We start from the raw sequence: 22,766 nt of genomic DNA, 5'->3' as shown, positions 1-22,766 counted from the left end.
ATGAACCGGGGTGTGGTACAACCGGACTGTACGCTGTAGGCATGATTCCAATGCCTACAGTTGGCATGGTCACTTTTTTTAGGCCGGACCCTTGGAATTTCGGCTTAATGAGTCAGCCACTACCCTACTATCTTTTCTGTCTCTGGCATCATACAGAATGCTTACAGGCACAGGCACCTGTTCCTGGCCTGTGAGCTACCTGGCTGTTTGCACGATGCATTTCAATCTACGTTTGGTGTGGGCAGAGGATGTGGGGGTACCACACAGTGATGGAGGAGGCGAAGACACTCTTGATGGCTGTTCTGCAGAACGGGGTTGGGCATGTTCATTTTTGTGAGCAGTCTAAGGAAGAACACCATCTGCTAAGCTCACTGCATGGCATGAGATGAGTGTGTCTCCCATTACCCAGAATTGTAACTTCACCACCTTTATGGCTGTTCTATGAGATGAGTAGTGGAGGAGGTGAAGGTGGGTGCTTCGGGAAGTCCAAGACCATCTCTGCTTTCTTGTTGACATTAAGATCTAGCTGGTTTTCTGTACTCCATGTTGCCAGCTATGACACAGTATTCCTGCAGTCTGACTCATCATTGTCCTTGATGAGGCCTAGGACTGTGTTCACTATAGGGTTGTCAAAAAATTGATACAAAGATTAGTATCAAATGAGATACTAAATTGCAAAAGTATCGATACTTTTGAGACATGAACACTGTGTAATCACATTAACAACGGAGCTGACTGAACACTGCTAGTGCTGCCGCTCGAAGACCTTCAAGACCAGTTTAAGTAGAAAATGAATAAAGCTAAAGTGCCGTTTGGAAGTATTTAGCATATGAGGCTAACAACAAGGGAAAGGCTAAGAATGTAAACAAGCCGATATTCTAAAAAAATTAAAGTGGTGGTGTCTAAGTTGAGTAGCACAACCAAGTTGGCAAAGCGTCTCAAGGCCCCCCCGTCCTTTATGGGGAATCTCGAGAGCCAGTAAAGTTCCTATTTCGTGGAAACTGACGTATTAAACAGTTACGTCTGTTAAGTTATCATTAAGCTAGTGACTAGCGTCTAATATTAAACAGTAATGTTAACGACGGAGCTAAGCAGCTAACATCATAAGTCCTAACAGTCTAACATTAAGAGATGTTAATTTAAAAGGATGATATGTGTCTGAAAAGTCAACCAGCAAGGGGACAGAAAAAGTGGCAGCTGATATACAGCACAATAAAACAAAAACAAGAGATTTGAAAATATTTGTCATATATGCACTCTAAATTATGCACTACGTCAGACAATATTTAAAAAGTGTTGTTATTGATGTTTGTATTGTTCTAATCTTTATTTGAAAAAAAGAATCTCTTCCCCGTGGTATCAAAACATTTTATCATATTTTCGTTATCGACTTTGAAATTCTAGTATCGTGACAACCCTAGTTCAGCAAACAATGACCAGCAGTTCTCGTTCAGGGAGAACAGATATGGACGTGGAATTTGCCAGTTCTCATAGAAATATAGTTCAATCCTTGTTTTTTTTTCTCGTCCACATTTTATTAAAAGTTGAGGCTCAAAGTTAATTCTCGACATTGTAAAAAGGAAGGAAACATATCAGAGACAATGACTGAATAATTCAGCTTTATATGGCATGGGCTAATGGCGTTTCTAGTGTTAATAAAGGACAGAAAATGGCATTGAGAGATGCACACAATGTGACTACACTTAATGATCATATGTTCCAGGATAGATTTTTCTTACAGTACTTGAGAGCAATAGATTTCAAAAGGACCATCGAGCCAGACAAGGCTGCTAGTAGAGCAGACAAGACACTGCTGTAGAGTTTGGGTTTGAGAGCCCTAGAGATAAGGACATAATGGCAAGATGTTTGTCAAGCAAGTTTGCCTCTGTCACATGTTTGTGTGTTTGTTTCTAGGCCTGTACAAGGTCTCACAACCGTGTATCTGGTGTTCCTATTGACATCCATCAGAAATGCAATCTACCCATTCTGTCTCTCAAAGGCGGAACAGAAAATGTCTTATTATTTCTTGTTTATGTAATTATAATTACCCGGGTTGATTTAGACTTGATAAAGTGGTTATGTCGTATTTCAAAAGGAACCCTCGGTTTGAATAGCTATTGGCCCACTCTAAGAAGAGGTCAAGGTACTGAGATGCGGCCTTGTCTAAAAAACAAACAATACAATACCATAATGTCACAGATGCATTGCTAATTGCTAAGCTCTTTTTTTTCCAATAAGTTGTGCTTCATGGTGACATGTTTGGACTCAATGGTGCATTGTTTGTATGATATTAGACCAGCCTTCATTTCATATAATACGGTCCAGGACATTGATTTGCCCATGGGATATAATGAAGTGCATTTTATTATTGTTAACATTATCATTTACAGACTGCAGCATTACAGCCGTAATCCATTTTAAATGAATGATGGAATAAATGAAATTGCTGTGGCGATGTTGTTGTCAACATTGGATTGAATTTGAAGAGGCATTGTATAGCACAGTGCAAGTCTTTCTCTCCCCTTCAAGAGACAATTAGAGAAAGTTACTTCCTTTCTGCATTTATAGGCTTAGATAGTGGTCAGCATTAGACTACTGTATGTGCAATCTTTCTACTGCAACATATACTTATATACAACAGAGATGCTCCTCAATGACATATTTACCTGACCCTATTAGCAACAAATAAGTATTGTATACTTTACTTCCTTATTCATGAGCTGTATGCTGGAGTTGGTGTGGTGTGGTGTCGGCAGTGTGAGTGTGTTGTGCTGCAGCAGGCCGTGAGTAACATGATTAAGTGGTGAAGACGCAATGCAACTGTATGTGTGTGTGTGTGTGTGTGTGTGTGTGTGTGTGTGTGTGTGTGTGTGTGTGTGTGTGTGTGTGGTGTGTGTGTGTGTGTGTGTGTGTGGTGTGTGTTTGTGTGTGTGTGTGTAGAGGAATGCTGAGAAGGCCACTGTTAATTTGATAAAACAAGATTGGACCTCAACATTGTGACCTCACAGATGTTACAACTGCTGCTCACACACACACACACACACACACACACACACACACACACACACACACACACACACACACACACACACACACACACACACACACACACACACACACACACACACACACACACACACACACAAACACACACACACACACACACACACACACACACACACACACTCTCTCTCTCTCTCTCTCTCTCTCTGTATTTACAGTAAATCGCTCTTTCCTTCCTGTAGTTAATGTTCGATTTTCCGCCCTTTAAAGGGTTAGTGTTAGTTTTTTTTCAATTACCTCCAGTGGTATCCAGGCAAGCACTGCGATTGACTGGTGACCTGTCCCCCACCTCTCACCTAGTGTATGCTGGGACTGGCTGAAGACCCTATCAACGATAAGTGGGTATAACTGTTGGAGGGATGGTTTCTAGCTATGCAGATCATTTTGGTCGGTGCTCATTTCATTATGTGAATTATTATAATAAATAGCATAACATTTTATAACATTATTATGACGAAATATGTTTGTTAGCAGCTTTCTTTTCCATGACTAAGTTCAGACACCTTCATTTAACACTGAGAATATCGACACGCAATAACGTTGACAATAGACAATCGTCTCTTGAAGGCGAGAGAAAGGCTTGCATTGTGCTATACAATGCCTGTGTCAGTCAGGAGTTACTGCAAAGCTGCATTGTCATTGTGGGTCAGAGCTGCGGCACCTTTGATTAATAAGTAAATTAATCTGATGCAGTTGACTAAAATGAATAAAGTATTGGTTTAGGCTGGACTAGATGAACTGTGATGCTCAATATAAACTGAAAGGACATTTGACACAGGAATTAAGACTTGATTAGAAATAAATAGCGGACAGAATTCAGAGAGAAAACAAAATCTTTGGCTTAAAGTTGACGTAAGTGTAATGACTTTTTTTATGAAGGATAAAAATGACAAAGATGTATAAAACTAGTAAGTAATCTAAACCCCAGCGCTACAGAGGTGAACAGATCATAATTTTTGAGCTCAAAGAATTGGAAAATTACAAGAATTCAATTACAACCAAAAAACAGTGTGCTGGTTGCTCACTGCTGTCCTCGCTGTGAATAGTTTTGGGAGCTACTTCCTACCAAAGAAAAAAGTCCCTGGACAACTGTTGACAGCATAATGAGCAATCTGGAGATTAGTATGTGTTTGGTTATTTGTCATTCAATGAGGGGCCTTTGCTTCTACACTAATAGTGTTTCTCAAACAGGGTTACTTTGGAGTACTGCAGGGGAACGTGAGCTTTAAAAAATATTTCTTAAAAAAAATATCAGTCATGCATAATTCCTAAAATAATTATACTTTATAATATTAAAATGAAATGAAAATAAAAAATTAAATTGAAGTTTGATCAAGCACATTTTATGTACAATATTCCTCAATCGTCAACTTCTGTAAACTGTCAACAAACGCAATCTTGTTCACAACTACTTGTCCATTGTTGGTTTCTGATCGGTGCTGTTGTGATGTATTGTACCTACACTTATTCAATGCAACCACAGTGCCGTCTTAGTCTTCAAAATAGTTTCCCCATGAATTTAAGTTTGTTGTTCATTCAATACCAATAAGACACCGATGTAGCAGCGCTGTATTGTTCCTCTTTTCATATGCTTTCTTCTCTACCAAAAAATGTTTTTTTGTGGTCATGGGGTATTTGGCTGAAACAGATATTTTGAGAAAACACTCCAGTAATACAAGTTACCTTTTTGATATTTTTACGAGGTACCAGAACCAGAATCTCTTACTTACTTAGGCCTTTGTAACCCTTAAGGAACATAGGAAATCGATGAAAGCCCTCCATCCTGCAACCAGAATATGTATCAATGTGTATGTGTTGGACCCTGGTCACCTGCAGGGGGACGCAATGTAAGGTTATAGGCCAATACCTCCCTATCTGTCTCTATTGTATCCTGTCTATAATCCAATTCCATGGTGTTTACTCTATGTCTTTTAATCTATACATGAATTTTTCTGTCCTCTGCATACCTGTCTTTGTCTGACCTTCAAAGTTGGCACATTCTTGATACATAACCTGCCACCAACCCCCCCAACCCCCAACACATTGTCAACATAACACTCGGAAATGTTTTTGTGTTTGGTTTTTAATGTGAAATTACTGTAGAAAGCTAATGCAGAGCCACTGTAGATATTGCTTATACGTGTGTTTGGGTCCATGTCCTTGTGCCTTCATGCATGTGTGTGGCAGCCTTTGGGCAGGACAACTCTGTGGTCCCTCCCCTCTCCATCCACTCTGTTAGCGGTCTTTATCTTCCCAACAATCAGGCTTTATCCCTGGACACTCCAGGTCCCACGATAGCCCTGGGAGCAGCAGCCCAGCACTCCTATCCAAACCAAACCAGACATATTTCCTGACATATGTTCACTTGGGTAACCCACTCGACCCTAACACACACACAAACATGCCCAAACAGAGAGCGGAGAGATTGTGGAGCCGAATAACACAACATGCAATCAAAATCTAAAGTAAAATATGAGCAGATTATGTTCGATATTTTCCTTCTGCTTGCTTTTACAATTTGCAAAAAGAAAAAAAAACGTTCTTGTCCAAAAAGTCACTGTAATCATGATTTTGTAACTCTGGTGAAAATGTTGAGGCAAAATATATGATTTGCTTCATTTTCTTGTTTGTGGATTTATTTACTTATTAAAAGTGGTACTCATACAAAGGGCAGGGGTGTTATATCTAACAGCAAATATGAGAGAGACGTGATCAGAAACACACAATATCATTAAGAGAAAAGGCATAGCAAACATTACAAAAATAAATTAGAAATTTCCCTCCAAATAAGAAAATGTAATCAAAAGAAGGCATCCTTTATTGCGACTGAATACAATGTGAATGAACACCACCAGAGTACAAAAGCTGCACTGTGTTAGCATCAGTATCAGAAGTTACAGAACATGATGTGGTGTTTGATCACAAGAAGCCTTTGGCGCTGTGAGATGCTGTGCACAGAGAGGAAAACTGAGAGCATTGATTTCATTGTAGAGGAGCAAGAAGTGTGTGTGATTTGGCAAATGTGTATGCGTGAACTGTCTGGAACATAAAACTATAGAGGCCCATTCAGGCCTTCCTTTCTCTCTCCTTCCATCAGGAGATAGCAGGGACATTGAATTGCGGCAACAAAGGCAGATTTCCATCAGACAGAGTTTCTGAGAGAGAAAGGCATTGTGTTGAAAGAGGCTTAATGGAAGCACAGCTTAGAGCTTTATTCACACAAACTGTACTCTCGGGTCGGGGAAAAACACATTTGTACACACACATGCACACACGTACACACACGCACACACGTACACACACGCACACACACACACACACTTCCCATAGACCCGACACTCCATGTTCTTCTGCACTCAAATTGGTGCTCTCAATGTTATAATGTTTTAAAATGTATAAATTAGAAGAGGAGGGTTTGTGAACAGATAGTTACCTGTCATGATGCTCTCGAGCAAAGCCCTTGAAGCACATTAGACTGATGTCAGACAAAAATCATGTGTAACAGGGTTTGTTTGTAAAATAAAATAAAATATAAATACTTTTCGCACATGCAGTTAGTACCTGGGTAAAGAAGTCTCTTAACCCTGATGGACTGACCTGCATCACCACTTTGATACGAAGCACAAATAGAAATGACATCAACATTATTTTGAAGGGGATATTTTACAGCGTGCAATTAAATTATATGTTCTTATTGTATTGTTTTATTCCTGCTTATGGTTACATGCCACTTGATAGGCTTTTTGCATAGATGGATTATGCTCTCAATCGAACACAGGCCTCTATACATATGAAGGCGAGGCTCAGCAATAAAGACTGTCAGGAGCAAGTAAAATGACAAATCGGCTAGGAAATCTAGCAACTCAGGCCCCATTCAGAGCTGTTTCTTAAATCCATCCTGAGGGATCAGATCACAAATTGACAGCTCTAAGTACAGGTGTGAATGCACTCAGGACGCATTGAGATTTGATCGCTTACATTGTTTATGTTACAGAACCCACCAAGGGGGAATCGTGTGTTTTGGATGTGATTAAACTGTCAGCGATGTGTCTGTGTTTGTTCCCCTGCACTTACACAGCACCTCTCGAGCTTTTCAATGGTTGCCTTTAAGAGGCAGCCCCAGTGAACACCGGTAAATAATAAACTTATTTTTTAGATTCACAAAATGTGTCGGATTTCAGAAACTTATAGGATATATACAGATATTCCTGTTCTTTCTTGGTAATGTTGGCCATTTCTATTGACAAGCAGGAGAGGTTGTGGTAAAAAATAAATACATTGATTTTTTCCCAGAGCTGATGGATGTAGCTAAGGAGTGAGTCATCTCCCATCTGTGTTGTGAGGTTGCACATGTGCAGTACCAATCAGACACTCATGAGAAAATGAGAGTAAAGACAAGGGGTATGATCTAAAGCACAAGTGAGCATTTCAATTATCCTCGAAACAGGAGTGTGGTTGGGGTGTATTGCAGTTTGCCACAAGTTTGAGAACGTTTTTCTCATTCATAACTGGGATTCATCCATGTGTTTATGTTAACTGATGGATACTTGTAAGCTAGCAGGCTAAACTGTTTTAGTAACTTCTAAAGTTGTTCTTCCTGTATTTTATGCAGCTCCAGTTGCATTACCACCACCCCTTGAGGCTGGAGTAAGGCTGAACATAATTTGCCTGTAGCCCGGTCAAACAAGAATGCAGTCAGATTTGTGATCCGACCAATGGAGACGCGTATATAATAGGTATACGTTTCTTTCACAATTCATTAGCTTTTTTTTGTAAACTTAATTCAAACAAATCAAAAGGATTTAAGTGAGGAATAGTCTTATTTTATCATTACACCACACATTTGAAACCAAGAACTGGTCTGCTTTCTGGCAATTAAGCCTTTTTCAAGTGGCTATTTTAGAATGGGAGGATGTGGCGATTGCTCTAAGACTTCCCCTAAAATGTCACCAAAAAAAAGTGGTGCAATTTGCACTAGAAAGCCTTCATCTTGTGTTCAGAATCAGCTACTTATTACAGGTAACCGGCGCAACTTCCTTCTCATTCATCCCCACAGCGTTTAACACAGTCGGACCCTAACCCTTCAATGGGAAAGGGTAGAGCGGGTTGTTCCACTGCAGCCAAACTAGACGCTCATTGGATAAATGCTGGGCTTTGTCCCGCCCATCGGACGCTCAGCGTCTCTGGGGTCTACGGGACAGTGGGCTAACCTGGACACTCTGCTTCTGCTTGACGATTGGATGAACTGTCTGAGGCGGAATCCTTTTGATTGACAGCTAAATGAGTGAATCAGCGATCTTGAAGAATAAACATCCACTGGAGCATTTTGCAAGTTTTTCATTCCGTTGTTCTGAACTGATCCGTAGACTTTACCGATCCCCAGCAACTTTGTCTTTGTTAAAAACGACTAGCGTTGTGTTTGTCGACTCTGTTGTATCACTCTGCGGTTTCTTTCCCCAACGAGCAGCGGCAGCTGCGGAGCTTATCCCCCCGTCACAATAACTCACACTCACAGTAGCCTGGAGCAGCAGCTCCAGCTGGGCCAAGGCCGTTTAAGCAGCCTAGCTCTGCTGGCCATTGAGAGGACACTGGTCAAGTCCCTGGAAAAGACGCATAGTTGATACGACAAGGTCACAGATCATTTTCTTGAAAAGGAATGAAGGGTAGAATCTACATACAAATAAACAAACACATTTATGATGTAGGCCGGAAAAATTAGCTTCACCTCCTTGAAAGACCAGCAGCCGCCACTGATGTATATGTTGCAGTCAGCGTGTGTTTGTGTGTGTTAATGAGGCACTAACATAAGACTCTACGCACATGGTTGCACTGTTTCATCTCACTTGATGCAGTAAATGAATACATAATTCCTGCTTTTTTGCCTTTTTAGAGGTATTTTTTCTTCTTCAGTTACACAGATATCATGATATATCGTAGATGATTGTCATGCAGTGTATCAAGTATCACACAATCACTGTATCCTGATACCATTGTTATCGCAGGCAACATATCCTGACAGCATTGGGAGTTACTCTGTGATACCCACCCCTAGCATATAGAGTATGTGGCTATATGTAAATGGAGTTGTGTCTTCAATCGCATTTGGATATTTGTCCGGATACAGGAGACTTGAAATGACGAGTGCAAAAGGGGCTGATGGCATTGTTTCTCATCAGTTCTTTCGCCAGGTGCTCCTTGTTTACCATTGTGCCGGTTATCAACAACAAAAAGAGAAACGAACACCAACCAGAAAATAAACTTTCCTACTTTTTCCCTTATAACACACTCGTTATCTTGTACATCTGTTTGCCCTGCCTAAATACCCTTTTTTTCTCTCTTCCTCTGATCAGTGTAGTCCTCTTCTGTATTACATGTAAACCAGGGATGAGCGAGCAGGCCTCCCATGGATTAACTGCCGACTGACTCCAAAAGTTGCAGTCAGACTTCCTTATTATGAGATGTGTAAAATCTTCACAACACGCGGACACGCACACAGCCGAGCACAGTCCCGAGGTTTTCCAAACTAAAGTGCATACATGCAGTACTGTCCCCGAATCATGTCGTCCAATATTCCCCCAGAAAGAGCTACACAACGGCTGCTCCCAAATCTGATTGGTGTTATTTGTAAGTCAGCCTAAATCTCAGAGAAGCTACACACACAAATGGAACAGGGCTTACTAATCCATTTGTAAGGCAATAGGGAGGCAAACAGGCAGGGGAGAGCTTGCCAAGTGTTGTAATCACAACTAAAGATGATGAGCCCACTCCCTTCCCCTACACTCTACAGTACTGTGTGTGTGTGTGTGTGTGTGTGTGTGTGTGTGTCTGTGTCTGTGTGCGTGTGTGTGCGTGCGTGTGTGTGTGTGTGTGTGTGCGCATGTTTGTCCTACATCGCCTCCTTTTACAAAACTGTGACAAGTGAGAGAGAAAATGAATCGGTATCAAGTGGATAATCTACAAAAGTACACTAGGAGCTTTTCCACCTTATGCAAGTCCCCCGCTCATTCATTTGCTTTACCACGCAATCTCTCTGAGAACAACAACAAGCTCGGCGATATGAGTTTTGAAAAGGCAGTAATTGTAAGCAGGTTGGGGAATAAATTAGAATGATGACAAAATACAGAGATAAATCCAGCTTAAGAGAGATGTACGCCACTGTTTATTTGATTTCAGCTTTTCTCTCTATCCTGCTCTTTCTCCCTCCCTCATTCCTGATCTTTTTTAGTGGGGTGGAAAAATGAATTTTTGTCAGCGATTTGGCCCTGAAATAGCTTATTGTCTAAGGCAGCCACTGCGCGGGTACAACGTCAACATCACATGTGTGTGCGAATGCGCTCGCCTGTTTCCATGGGAAGTAATGGCCGTGGAAGTGTGTATTGGCTCTGCTGGCACAATACACCACTGTGCTCATTGGTTTAAACTGGTGTGTGTGTGTGTGTGTTTACAATGTGTGTGATTGTACTTCTATAGTCTCTTTTGATATTTATAGATGCAAGAATTCTGGTATGAAGGGGGTGAGGGTAGGAGGAATGTAGGGAGCAAGAGGGTGTGGGTGAGGGAGACGAAAAGGAGGGAGGAATGAAGAGATGAGGAGGGGAAAGTAGAGGAGGATCTGTTAACTAGAATGAGTTAATCTGCCCTCATCTTTTTTATCCTGTCGCACCCTCTCACTTTTTGTGTCTTTTTTGCCCGTTTATCTCCCTTCACTCTCCTCTTACTCACAGTTACGTGGAAAAAACGCATTTGACACAAAAACACACCCAAGCAACACAGGAAATTCAAGGTTCTACAATTAATTTATTCTAATTGGAAATTTTGGAGCTAACTGTTTGAGGGAAGAACTGTTTGGCATGAAAAAAAAAAATTAAGATAAAAGAGTTTAAGAAAGTTGAACCCAGAAAACTGTAATCATGATTTTCAGAGTCTAATTACAATCCTTTTCTGTTTTTCTTTTTTTTCTTCTCAGTTCATAAATTTTATCTATACCTATCTTATCGACGTATTGTTTCAAACCCCACAGTAATTCACATGTGTTTATCTGCATTTAGATGGCATAAATATTGTACTATTAAATAGCTGCTTTTTGTTCTTCTTTGTGTCCAGGTGTGAGGGGGACTAGTGAACAGGAGCTGATTACTTACGGGGCATTTTTCACATCAGGTCATTCCTTTAAGTTACTGGTAAGAGCTCCAACTGATCTTCTATTCTCCTATCACTGTCTACAGTTACATACACTAACAGTTCCAGTCATCAGTTCTAGGTTTACAGTTACTGTTATTAAAAGCAACCTACTCTATGGCAGCTAAACCCTCAGCTAAAGATTATTTTTCTGGCAGGCTTTGTTTGGTCTGTTTGAGATATTTTACCTGCCTGATAGCCAAACTTACTTGAAATGGAAAATTTTGGCCTATTAAAATATAGATAATAGATTCAACTATTGCGCAGAGTGGGCTCCTTTTGCTTTTATCATGAGCCTCTAGAATGTTGTACCTGAAGGACGTCATTCCAAGTTACAAGGGGGATGTGACAGAATAATATCATGAAAGCCTCTATCCATCCAGAATGAGACAAGAACCCTTGAAATACCATGCATGCACTAATATTATCAATATTTTTTTTTAAAACACTTTTTTCCTGTGGAGACGGGATGTGGAATCACAGCGGAGCAGAACTTTGGAGCACTTCGTGGCTCGCTCTACTTTCTCTAATTATCTTATATTTATCTGATTGATCTTATTGATCTGATTGTGCACTTCTCACTTTGACACCAGATCTTCCACCAATAATAATAGTAATGTAATCTGTATATGCCAAAACAATTACACCAATTACATCAACTACAACGGAAAGCCAACTGTACACCTACTGAATTCAAATTTTCTCTTTCAACAATACGTTGGGTTGTATTGTTGGGTCTCTGTAAATCATAAATAAGTCATAGAGTGTGGTCTTTACCTACTCTGTAAAGTGTCCTGAGATAACTTTTGTTATGATTTGGCACTATAAATAAAATTTAATTGAATTGAATTAAATTTAATTGAACAAACTGAGACTAGCTTAATTACCCTGTTAACTCACATTTACGTCACACCATTTGGCAAATGAGTTGGCCTCTTCTTTGTAGGTCAGGTCATTGCAATGCTTTAGCAGACCAACAAGCAAAGTGTCGTCTGATAATTTCTGTATCAGACAGGACGGCTGACTGTGTCTGCAGTCAGATGTATCAAGTGAAAATAAAAAAGGGGATCAAACTGTGCCCTGTGGAGCTCCTGTGTTGGTTAAAATTCTGTCTGAAACTTTATCAAGCCTGACATACTGGGGACGAGCCAGAAGATGATCTCAAAGCCAAGCAATGGTTGTGTTATGTATTTAAAATTACTTAATTTATCAGCTAAAATGTATGGCTGTATTGTCTTATAAGCACTTGAAAAATCAGAAAACATGACCCTGACAGAACTGTCTGTGGTTTCAAGGTGACTGTTGATGTTATGCAACATAAGAAGTAAAACGTCATCTACCCACACACACCTTCTGTACGCAAACTGTAGAGGATCCAGAAATGCAGACACCTGCCTAGTGAGATGATGAAGGACCACTCTATCAAAACACTGCATGATGTGATGTAAGGGTTATTGGTCTCAGGTTAACAAGACATATTGGCTTTCTTGGGAATGGGAACCATACAAGAGGTTTTCCACATATCTGAAATCTTAGTAGATAACAGAGACAAGAAGAATATTAAGGTATGGATAGAGCACAATTGATCAGCACAGCCCTTCAAGGTGCAGGGATGAACACGGTCAGGGCCAGCAGCCTTGTTGGCCCTGACGGTGTTCATGATACCCTTTAATTGCTGGCGCAGCTCCTGAGTTTTTATAACCATACATGGGCTACAGTCCTCCAAGGTGCTCTGCGTAAGAGAAGAGAAAGGTTTTCGTGTGTCTCAGAAAACTCAAGATTGTCAAATCCGGCAAAGAATGCATTAGCATTATTTACCATTATGCCCGAACCCCAACATCTTTGATTCTTGTTTCGTAACCAGGGATAGACTTCATACAATTCAAGAGCTCTAATGTGTTGCTCCCGGACATGTGCCCTTCAACTTTCTCCTCATATTCACCTTTCCCCTGTCTGATTACTACTTTCAGTGTTCTTTGTGCATCTCTGATTCTGTCTTTATCACCACTGTAAAAAGCTGCTTCACTTGTTACCCTAGGTTTATTATTGAGGAATAATCAGATTTTTTTACAGGGAATAATCAATTGGACACAGTAGTTAATATGACTAGTCACTTTGTCAGATATACTGTACTGTTCACATCACTGTCCCCATCAAAAAATACGCTCCAGTCCAGTGCATTCAAAGCATCCTGTTAAAGCGTCACTTGCATCATCCGACCAGATGTCCACAGTCTTTGATGTAGTAGGAAGTTTCCATTTCACCGGTGAATATTTGGGCATCAAATATATTAGATTGTGGTCAGAGTCGCCTAGCGGAAAATATATTGTGGGAAAATATACAATTTGTTTAAAAGACGGGAGAGCAAAAGAGAGAGAGAGAGCAGTGGTTGAAGTCCCCATTTATTATAACCAGGGCATCCGGGGAGGAGCACGGCAAGTCATGCGTAATGCTCGATAGTCTCTGCAGCCAGTTTACCGTTGCCCAATGGAGAAATATGGACAACAAGGACAATCACATGGTAGATCTCCCGTGACCAATAATAAGGAAGGCGACGCAACGCAAAAAGTTTGATGCTCGGGTCACACATTCTCTCCTCAGTGATATGTCCAGGATGACCTCAGCGCTGGTTGACAGACACACAAATGCCTCAGCCTTGCTTCTTGCCTGTCTTAGTTTGGTCTCTATCCATCCTAAGAAGTGAAAATCTGTCCAGGTTCAGGTGAGACTTCGGTATTTTGTCCAAGATCCAGGTCCCTGAAAAACAGAGCTAACTGTTCTGCCAGTACAGCCGCTCGCTCTTGAGACAAGCTGTGAGCTCATCTGTCTTGTTAACTAATGAGCGAACATTCCCCATAATAACTGAAGGCAGCACAGGTTTGTATCCATGCTGGCGCTTCCTAGCCCGGATACCACCTCTATGGCTTCTTTTCCTTACTTGTGTACCTGCCTTAGGTTTGAATTCTAAGAACTCAATGCCGGGATGCAAAAGGCATGCAGGTGACATGCAGGCCCGGTGTCGGCTCCCTGCTGGCCTGATATGTTTGTGAAACTTTCTAAACAATAACGATCCACAGCCACAGGAGGCAAGCAGACACACGATTGTTGAGTACAGCCATAATCATGTCATTCAATCATGCCAGTAGTTAGTGGCAAATGGTCAATTAGAACAGTTAAAACATAAAAACAACATACAAACATAACCAGTCACACACAGGTGGCTGAGTCGCCAGCAAGGTGGCGGGGGGTTGGGGGCTGGGGGGTGTGACTGTTAACTAGTAACAATGCTCCCATCACCAACTCTGGTTTGGTCGGAATTAATTAATTCCAGGCCACTCGCGCCAATAGCTCCCCCAATCACCCGCAGACAACAGTCAGCTGGATGGCACGTGCCGAAGTGACACAGAGGCGGTTGAAATTCACTGAGTTAAATGGCTCAACATACTGTTTCCCGCAGTTCCTGCCGCTGCTTTCCCAGCAAAAGACTGCAGCCAAACTGATATTTTGTCCAGAGCCACTTCTGCACAGTCACTTGTTTCTATCTTGGGAACTTAAAAACTTTGCTTGAGAAATAAATCTGACTGTTAAATTAATGTTGTGGCGCGTCAGTGGAAAACTATCCCAAGACGTGCAATGAAGGAAAAGCTGCCGGACGCTGCTATATAGAAGAAAGGCCTTGAGTCAGAGGAGGTCATTGATAGCGAACCCAGATCGAAGACAAATGACCATGAAACAGAGCTTCAGCTGTCTGCGTGCTCTTTGTGCTTGTGTCTTTGTATGTTTATGTGTGTGAAAAAGACCAGACAGTGCGTGTCAAGGCAGTGTCATGATCACAGATTGTGGCCTCATCACTGCTCTGCTGAGGAGATTTAGCTGGCACTGGCTACACTGACCATGGCCCATGTGTGCGGTAGTGTGTTTGTGTATGCGTATGAATGTTTGACGCAGCCCTGTCAGATCGGCCATGAATCTGCCCGCTGCGTGTGTCCACCAGGGGTGAGCTTTTTCTGTGTGTGTAATCGAGAATGCGTGTGTGTCTGTGTGTGTGTGTGTGTGTGTGTTTGTGTGTGTGTGTGTGTGTCCTGTGCTGCAGGCAGGGAAAGTCCCTGTCTTTGCTGTACCAGAGAGTTTGAGGGGACACCCGTTCATCTGTGTTTGGGTGAGTTTGTTTTTCGTTGTGGGAGTTCCCGACAGAGCAAGAGAGGCTAGAGTTCAGCATCTATTTCATCAGATTTTTGCTGAACTGGTTGATAGGTAGCAACTGTACCTCACACAAGGAGAAAAGACGGAGAACAGGTAAGTTTACCCCTCTACGAAAATGTGCTTGAAATCCCATCGCAAAATCTGTGTAGCAAAGAAGCAATTCTAATAAATAAAAAATATATTTGAGTAATTTTCCATTTCAGTACATACTAAAAAGGAATACTGGAATCCTGGTTCAACAAACAAGTTAAATGAATAGTAAAACCAGGAACCAGGCTGAGGTAGGAAATTAAGGTTGAACTTGAAATTAAGTTTATGACTCGAAGGCTACAGGTCTGCAACGATTTACGGCACCACCGTGTCGTCCTGCTTTACGTAGTTAATGGGATTTGGGTCGAGAATCTTTCTTCACTGTCTTTTGATTTTTTATTTGCTTGCACATACCTTGAAATGCCGGGTACTTCAGTTCAATGTGCCGTTTCAGGTTTGCTGTGGACGTGACTGAAGCGGGCAAAGTTTGCACAGAAATATACGATTTTTCCTATCCTCACCAACTTATCACAAAACTGATAAAACACGTTTAAACAAGAATACGACGCCTCCTTGGTGCTTTTTCCCCTACACGTGACTGTCGTTTCCATGCTGTTTATTGTTGTATGCGGCTGTGGGACACTGGCGGCTGGTGTTGCCAGATTTGGTGTTTTTTTCCGCTACATATGCTGTTTATAGTGTGTTTTAGCCTGGGTTTCGCCTGGAAGGCTCTATAGAAATCCGGCGCCCTACTGAACGAAGTTCTGGAAAAAATCTGAGAGAGCGTGCCGTTCACAGACACTAGAATGAATGTGTTCATCAGGCAGAATACAGTACGTTCGGTTCACGTTCGTCCAAAATATGGCACTTATGGGTATTCATGGGTCTCCAGTCCCATAGATATTTATATCTATATGCATCTATCTCTTAAGATTTTTTACAATTACAAGAAGCTAATTTCTGTGGTAAAAGTAAAACCAGTTTCCTGTAAAGTTATTCAGATCACTGCCCACTCATGGCACTCATAGCCAAAGCATTTGTCTATTGAGCCTTGCCAGAACAAAATGAGCAAAGCAAAAACAGCATTAATAGAATTGTAACACAATAAACAAAAGCTGTGCTTTACTGTAAGTCATAACAATTTTCTTAAGAGTAACAGATCTTTCTTGAAGAGCCACACATCTCATAGAGCTCCCTGCAGTGAATATGCTATTCTCCATACGTGCTTTTTAATTAGCTCAGTTCATATCTTGCTGTGTATTTCTTATGCTGAACAGATCCCTGGTCCTTTCTCTCCTAGCACTGTCCAGAGCTGTATGAGAGCTAATTGGCAGCTTGCTTGCCTGCCGCGACGGTGATCATGCAAATGTATTGGTGCTTACCAATAGCCTGGCCCATCAAAACATTACGACGGCCATTACCCAGAGCTGGGGCCGGCCTAACGAACATATGCTACCCCCCCCCCCCCCACCCCAATTCCTAAACTCTTATTTATGTGTTTAATTTAATGTGCGAGGGAAGAATTTACGAAATTAAATTTGGTTTTCGTTGGTGCCTCCAGAGAGTGGCAGCGTTATAATAACATGGTAATTTTTTACCCGTCTATATGAGAAATGAGAAAATTAATTCTTTCTGACAAGCTGTAATTATTGGGCTTGGAACAGTTGCAGCTGAACAGTTTGGGCTGTGGTAGCCTGGCATTGAGCTGAAAGCGGGAGGGGGGGTTGGTTGGGGCGTCAGAAAGACAGAGAGGCAGAAATATACACTCAGGAGGGAGGGACAAGAATCGACAAGGGAAGAGGAGAGGACAAGAAGTGGTGGGAGGAGAGGGGGATGACGGAGGAAGAGCTTGGGAAAAAGGAGACCTGAAGATAGTGCAAGGTAATGGAAGGAGAAGAGGAGAGCGCAGTCCAGGAAATAAGTGGTGGGCGTTGGGAGCTGAAGAGGAACATGGAGGTAAAGAGAGGGACAACAGGGGCGAAGAAGATTAAAGGGGTTGAGGACATGAGGTATGAAGCGACAAGGTTAGGTTACATAAAAGGAAAGAGGACGGAGGGTTAGAAGACAGGAGAGAAAATAAGTGTGCGAGGTGAGGGAGGAAAAGGGTGAGTTGGTGAAGAGAGCAGGAGAGCAGATGAGAGAAAAGGAGAATGGAAGGAAAAGAAACAAGAGGAGCCCGGGTGGAGGAATTTGAGGAGCCTATGTTGGATAAGAGGGGAAAAAAAGGTGAGTGGGGGACAGAAGAGGAGAGTGGTGGGAGCTAGGATTGAGCTGGGAGATGGAGATGGATTTGGAGAAAGAAAAACTGAGGGAAGAAGAACTGAGGAGATGGGGCTGGTGGGAAAGAGAAAAGAGATGCTGGACATGAGGTATGTGGAGAGAAGAGGAGGCAGAGAACAGGTTATATCAATGGGAGGTGTGGAAGAGAGAAGATGGGAGAGGTGATGGAAGGATAGCAGAGGGGGAAGGTGGCTACATTGTATCTGAGGAGACCAAATTAGATGAGAGGAGATTGGAGAAGAGAGAGAAGAGGAGGTAGAGATTTAAGAAAGAAGAGATGTGAGGAGAGAAGAGGATGGAAGGAAAGGAGAAGAGGAACAAGGGTTAGGTGAGGGACGAGATGAGAAGGGTAGAGGAGAAAATGTGTGAGGAGACAAGGTTATATGTGAGGAGAGGAGACTGAAGGTGTAATGAGTAGGGATGTACTGATTGTGAAATTATGGGTCAATTTATTATTTATTCCCCTGTTTGTGATGGGGTGATCATTATTAGCACAAATTCAATCATACAATTTTTGGAAACAACCTTTAAAGTTGTACTCCATAAGATTAGAGATACCTTGTTTCTAGCGGCCAACGGTCACTTAATGCAATGATCTCCATCATCCCTCTAGTGTTGGAGTTGTTCGCGTGGAATTTTCCCAAATGCTTTGGTTTTCAAGGACTGAGATTTGCTGGTGGTTTTACGGTTTATTTACTTCTCCCCTGGCATCAGTTCATTTTTTATTTCAAAGGGGTGTTATCAACAGGGCAGAGCAAAATGGCTCTGGATACAATTGGATAGACCTACAACCAACTAAAGCCATTAAACCTGACCTTAACGGACATGCAGACTGGACAATGGCGATGACAGTCATTGTCTTAAAAGCAAACCACTTGGGATAGATGGTTTTGATCGGTCCGCCCACGGCCAGGATGGCTGAGAATCTGTCTGAATGGGAGAGGGGCCAGACCTATCTGCCAGAACAAATGAAACAGTGTTTAGCGGATTCGTCTGGTTTCCAGGATATAATACTCCCACACGGCCGGCATTGAATCTTTCACTGTAAACAAACCTCACATGTGCACGGCACCCTTTGCCCTCTTACGTCATACATAATGCCAGCGTCATGTCCATCAGTGGCTTCTTATGCTTGCTGCCTATCATTCAAATGCGAACGCAAAAAAACACATAAACCTCAGTCACTGCCATCGGTGAACGCCAGGTTATTTGCCGAACAAGATCAATGTTCAGCCGATAAATGGGTGCATCCCTTGAAGTGAGGAGTCATGCCTCAGTGTGTTACATCACGTCTTCTTGTCTGATGTCATCAGAGGGGGCTCCTCTCCAGCACCAGCAGCTCCTCATGTGTCGTGGTTACAACACATTAATATTGGCAGTCTACAGCCAGCCTGGCCTAGCTCCAGGCCTTCTTAGACACACACACACACACACACACACACACACACACACACACACACACACACACACACTCTCTCTCTCTCTCTCTCACAGGCTGAATACAAATGTCCACCCTCTGGACCTGCAGACAGCGCCCTCACAGACTTGTCGTACATACTGTGATGTGTTCACTTTCATCGTACCATGTCTGCGAGCATGACAGACTGCAAAGCCGATGATAAACGGCCTTTCACTTGTTTCTGTGGAAACATTCAAGCAACAACTACATTCATGTACACGGCCATTTTTCTCTGCGTATATATTTGGCATTACGCTGCAGCTTTTATTCTTCTTCATATTTCTGTACCATGATGTGGCCGTATATTATTTCTGGCCTACATGATTCAATGAACCTTTTAATACAGTAAACTAATTGTTTTTACATTCATTATAACCCTTTTTTTTTAGACTGCAATCGGAAAAACTACAATGTTTGTATTGATTGTTGGTAATTAAGGGCGCACTCACACTGTCCGCCCGTACCGTGCCCCAGGCTTTAGGGTACTTGCCCCCCCCTCCCTCTCCCCTGCTGGCCAGCCCGTTTGTACTCACACTGCCTAGGCCTCGCGCAAATGCTTCTTGCCTGTCCATACATCATCAAGCTGTAACACGTCACACGCATTGATTGACGTCATCGCGATGCGTCGCTTTGTTTACAAATCTTTCCATAGACCTCAGAGTTTTTGTGCGTCTTGTCGACTGTTTTTGAATATTTTCATCCGCCCAAATCTGTATTAAACAGTCCACCTCCGCATCACACCAACTTGAACCTTTCACCGCCATTGTTGTTGTTGTTAAATGTCCGCGCATGGCCCTGTTTTGGCCCTGTACGGAAGGACAGTGTGAGTGCGCCCTGAAACAGCGAAGACTGCACCTCAAACTGACTCTCTGGAAGTCTGCAGGAAGTCCGCTTGATGCACTGTCTGGACTGGATGGATCTGTCTGTGAGTCTGCAAGTCTGGTGAAGTCCGAACATTCAGATTCGGCCACACACGCACGCACACACACACACACACACACACACACACACACACACACACACACACACACACACACACACACACACACACACACACACACACACACACAAACACACACACACACACCAATAGCTTTCTCTTCATTTCCCAATCATGTGCTAAAAATGGAACAATATTGATATTTTGCAGCCACATTGTCATTTCTCTACAGTTATTCACTTGGGAGGCCGCTGTAAAAGCACTCTTACAGTTTTTGTGTGACTCATTTAACGACCCACTTCTGAGAACCAGTGTTTCTCTTTAAACGTGTGTGTGTGTGTGTGTGTGTGTGTGTGTGTGTGTGTGTGTGTGTGTGTGTGTGTGTGTGTGTGTGTGTGTGTGTGTGTGTGTGTGTGTGTGTGTGTGTGTGTGTGTGTGTGTGTTGTGTGTTTGTGTTTGTGTGTGTGTGTGTGTGTGTGTGTGTGTGTGTGTGTGTGTGCGCGTGTGTGTGTGCATGCGTGTGCTTATGTGCGTGTGTGCACCTTGATGCTTGGAGGTCATGAGGATAACAGATGTACAAAACATCAAAATGTAGAAATATCATGCGTGTTTCAAAGCTAAAAAGAGCTTAACACAATAGTTTCTCTTCTAAATCTTGATACATTTTAATTGAGCTCTACATGTGTGAAAGGTTATGTTTGTTTTAATACAACCATGTGATAGTGAGACTGAATGTGTTGTGTGTGTATTCTTCCAAAGACCCTTCCTGTTTATTCGTTGAGCGTGTTGCATTTTGTCCTGTGCTGTTAAATGTTTTATCCTAGCAAAGGCATGATGGGACCCCCTGGGGATGAGGCATCTGCCCGCACGGCCACACGCTGAATTATACATGACAGCACAGGACAGTGTGTGTGACTGTGTGTCTGTGTGAGAGAGAAAGACAGCATTTGTAGGTGTCATGAGTGAAGTGTCCACTTTGTTGCGTGACTCCATTTCAGATCACCACTGGCATGCCCTCTGTGTGTGTGTGTGTGTGTGTGTGTGTGTGTGTGTGTGTGTGTGTGTGTGTGTGTGTGTGTGTGTGTGTGTGTGTGTGTGTGTGTGTGTGTGTGTGTGTGTGTGTGTGTGTGTGTGTGTGTGTGTGTGTGTGATTGTATTATATGGTATATGAAGAAACCTCCTCTTTTTCAAATCAAGCAATTGAACAAAGCCAGTCGTACTATATCTCAGCACTATTTTGTGCTAGAGCTGGCTGCTAGAAGCTATTCTGGCAAAGGGGAAAAACTAGTAGTTATTTATTATCGTAACTGTCATGGGTGTTAAATGTGCTAAGCTCTCTGGGTTTGCTTCTGCTAAATGGAGCTATTGGGTAACATTGCTTTACTTAGCCATTCAAGACTTAACTAACAATACAAGATAAAGTACACTCTTGCTAAAAGGATGTCAGTTTTTAATCTTGAATATCAGATCAGGAACCAGTATGTTTATTTATACAGCCCAATATAATAAATTTGCATTGGTGGGAATTTGGAATCTACACACCTTACAATTCTTTCTATCCTCATAAATTCATTCATATAGACCTTTTCTAAGTTGTAAATCCTTAAAGTGTAACTGTGCCTGTCTTGATTGAGAATAAGCATTAGGTGTTGGATAGGCTGTATTTATCTCATCATACTAGGGCTGCACGATTTATCGAATATTCATCACAGTTCCCATTTTGGCTTTCATCAATAAAGTGAACATGTTTGACTATGATGGTGATGTTTAAAATGCATAAGGAATCACCTTCCTAAACTAGCCAGTCAGCAGGTGGCGATTCAGATGTTTTGGCTTCAATTTTGGAATGTCATGGCGCAGCGCGGGCACCCTGTAGCGGCAGCCGTGATAAACTTTCAATGAAAGTTGCGGCTGCAGTTGAGAAGAGTACTAAAACAACAAAGGAGGGTAATAAACAACAGAGAGCAGACAGGCAAAAGCAAAATCAGGACCTGAAGGCAAAGGGCGAGTTCCTTTAAGGTATAATTGCTTCACCTGAAATTGATAGCTGTGCTCCTTTGATTCAACTTTGGGTAACAAGTTTTTGTACAATTTTATTTATATGTTGTTTATTGTTGGACCAGTCTTATTTTGAAGCAAAATTTGTACATGTTGCACAGCATGGAAGTGAAAGCTGTGCTCTTTTTATTTAAATGTGAAAGTCAAGTAAGGTTGTCAAAAGTATCGATACTTTGATACTTTTTCAATACCGCATGTTTAAAATTATATAATCTCTGTTATACATTCAATAGTTTGGAAAGTACCGAAGTACTATTAAAAAAAACAACAACTCAGACCACACAGCATAGCTTAACGGCAGTGGCATGCAGCTAACATTAGCTTACCAGTAGCCTGTGGCTGCACTTTTTGAGACACCATGGCCACTGCCAGTGTCGGAGATGGAAGAGAAGCTACATAACTGTGTTAATATTTTGCTTTCCCTGTGAGTTATGTAAACAAAGAATGAAAGGTGGGCCTCCGACGGCACTTCATCGTGCATTTGGGTGCACCTAGGAGATACTTAAACTGTTGTTGTAAAGTACCCCAAGTCATCTAGAAGTGATTTCTTTCTGT

General features: G+C 42.0%; 1 protein-coding gene across 1 annotated transcript in view; it reads left to right on the top strand.

Moving 5' to 3' along the window:
- The first annotated feature begins 11,178 nt into the window (after positions 1 to 11,178).
- sox5 (SRY-box transcription factor 5) overlaps positions 11,179 to 22,766 on the top strand; it is a 143,814-nt gene continuing 132,226 nt past the window's right edge. Inside the window, exon 1 of the mRNA XM_083934902.1 lies at positions 11,179 to 11,243. The gene's annotated coding sequence lies outside the window, so the exon portion shown is untranslated. The remainder of the gene's footprint in view (positions 11,244 to 22,766) is intronic.

Source organism: Echiichthys vipera (genome assembly GCF_963691815.1).
Source record: "Echiichthys vipera genome assembly, chromosome: 20".
NCBI classification, from domain to species: Eukaryota; Metazoa; Chordata; class Actinopteri; order Perciformes; family Trachinidae; genus Echiichthys; species Echiichthys vipera.
The sequence above is the reverse complement of the archived record's forward strand: the minus strand, read 5'-3'. Positions and strand labels throughout refer to the sequence as shown.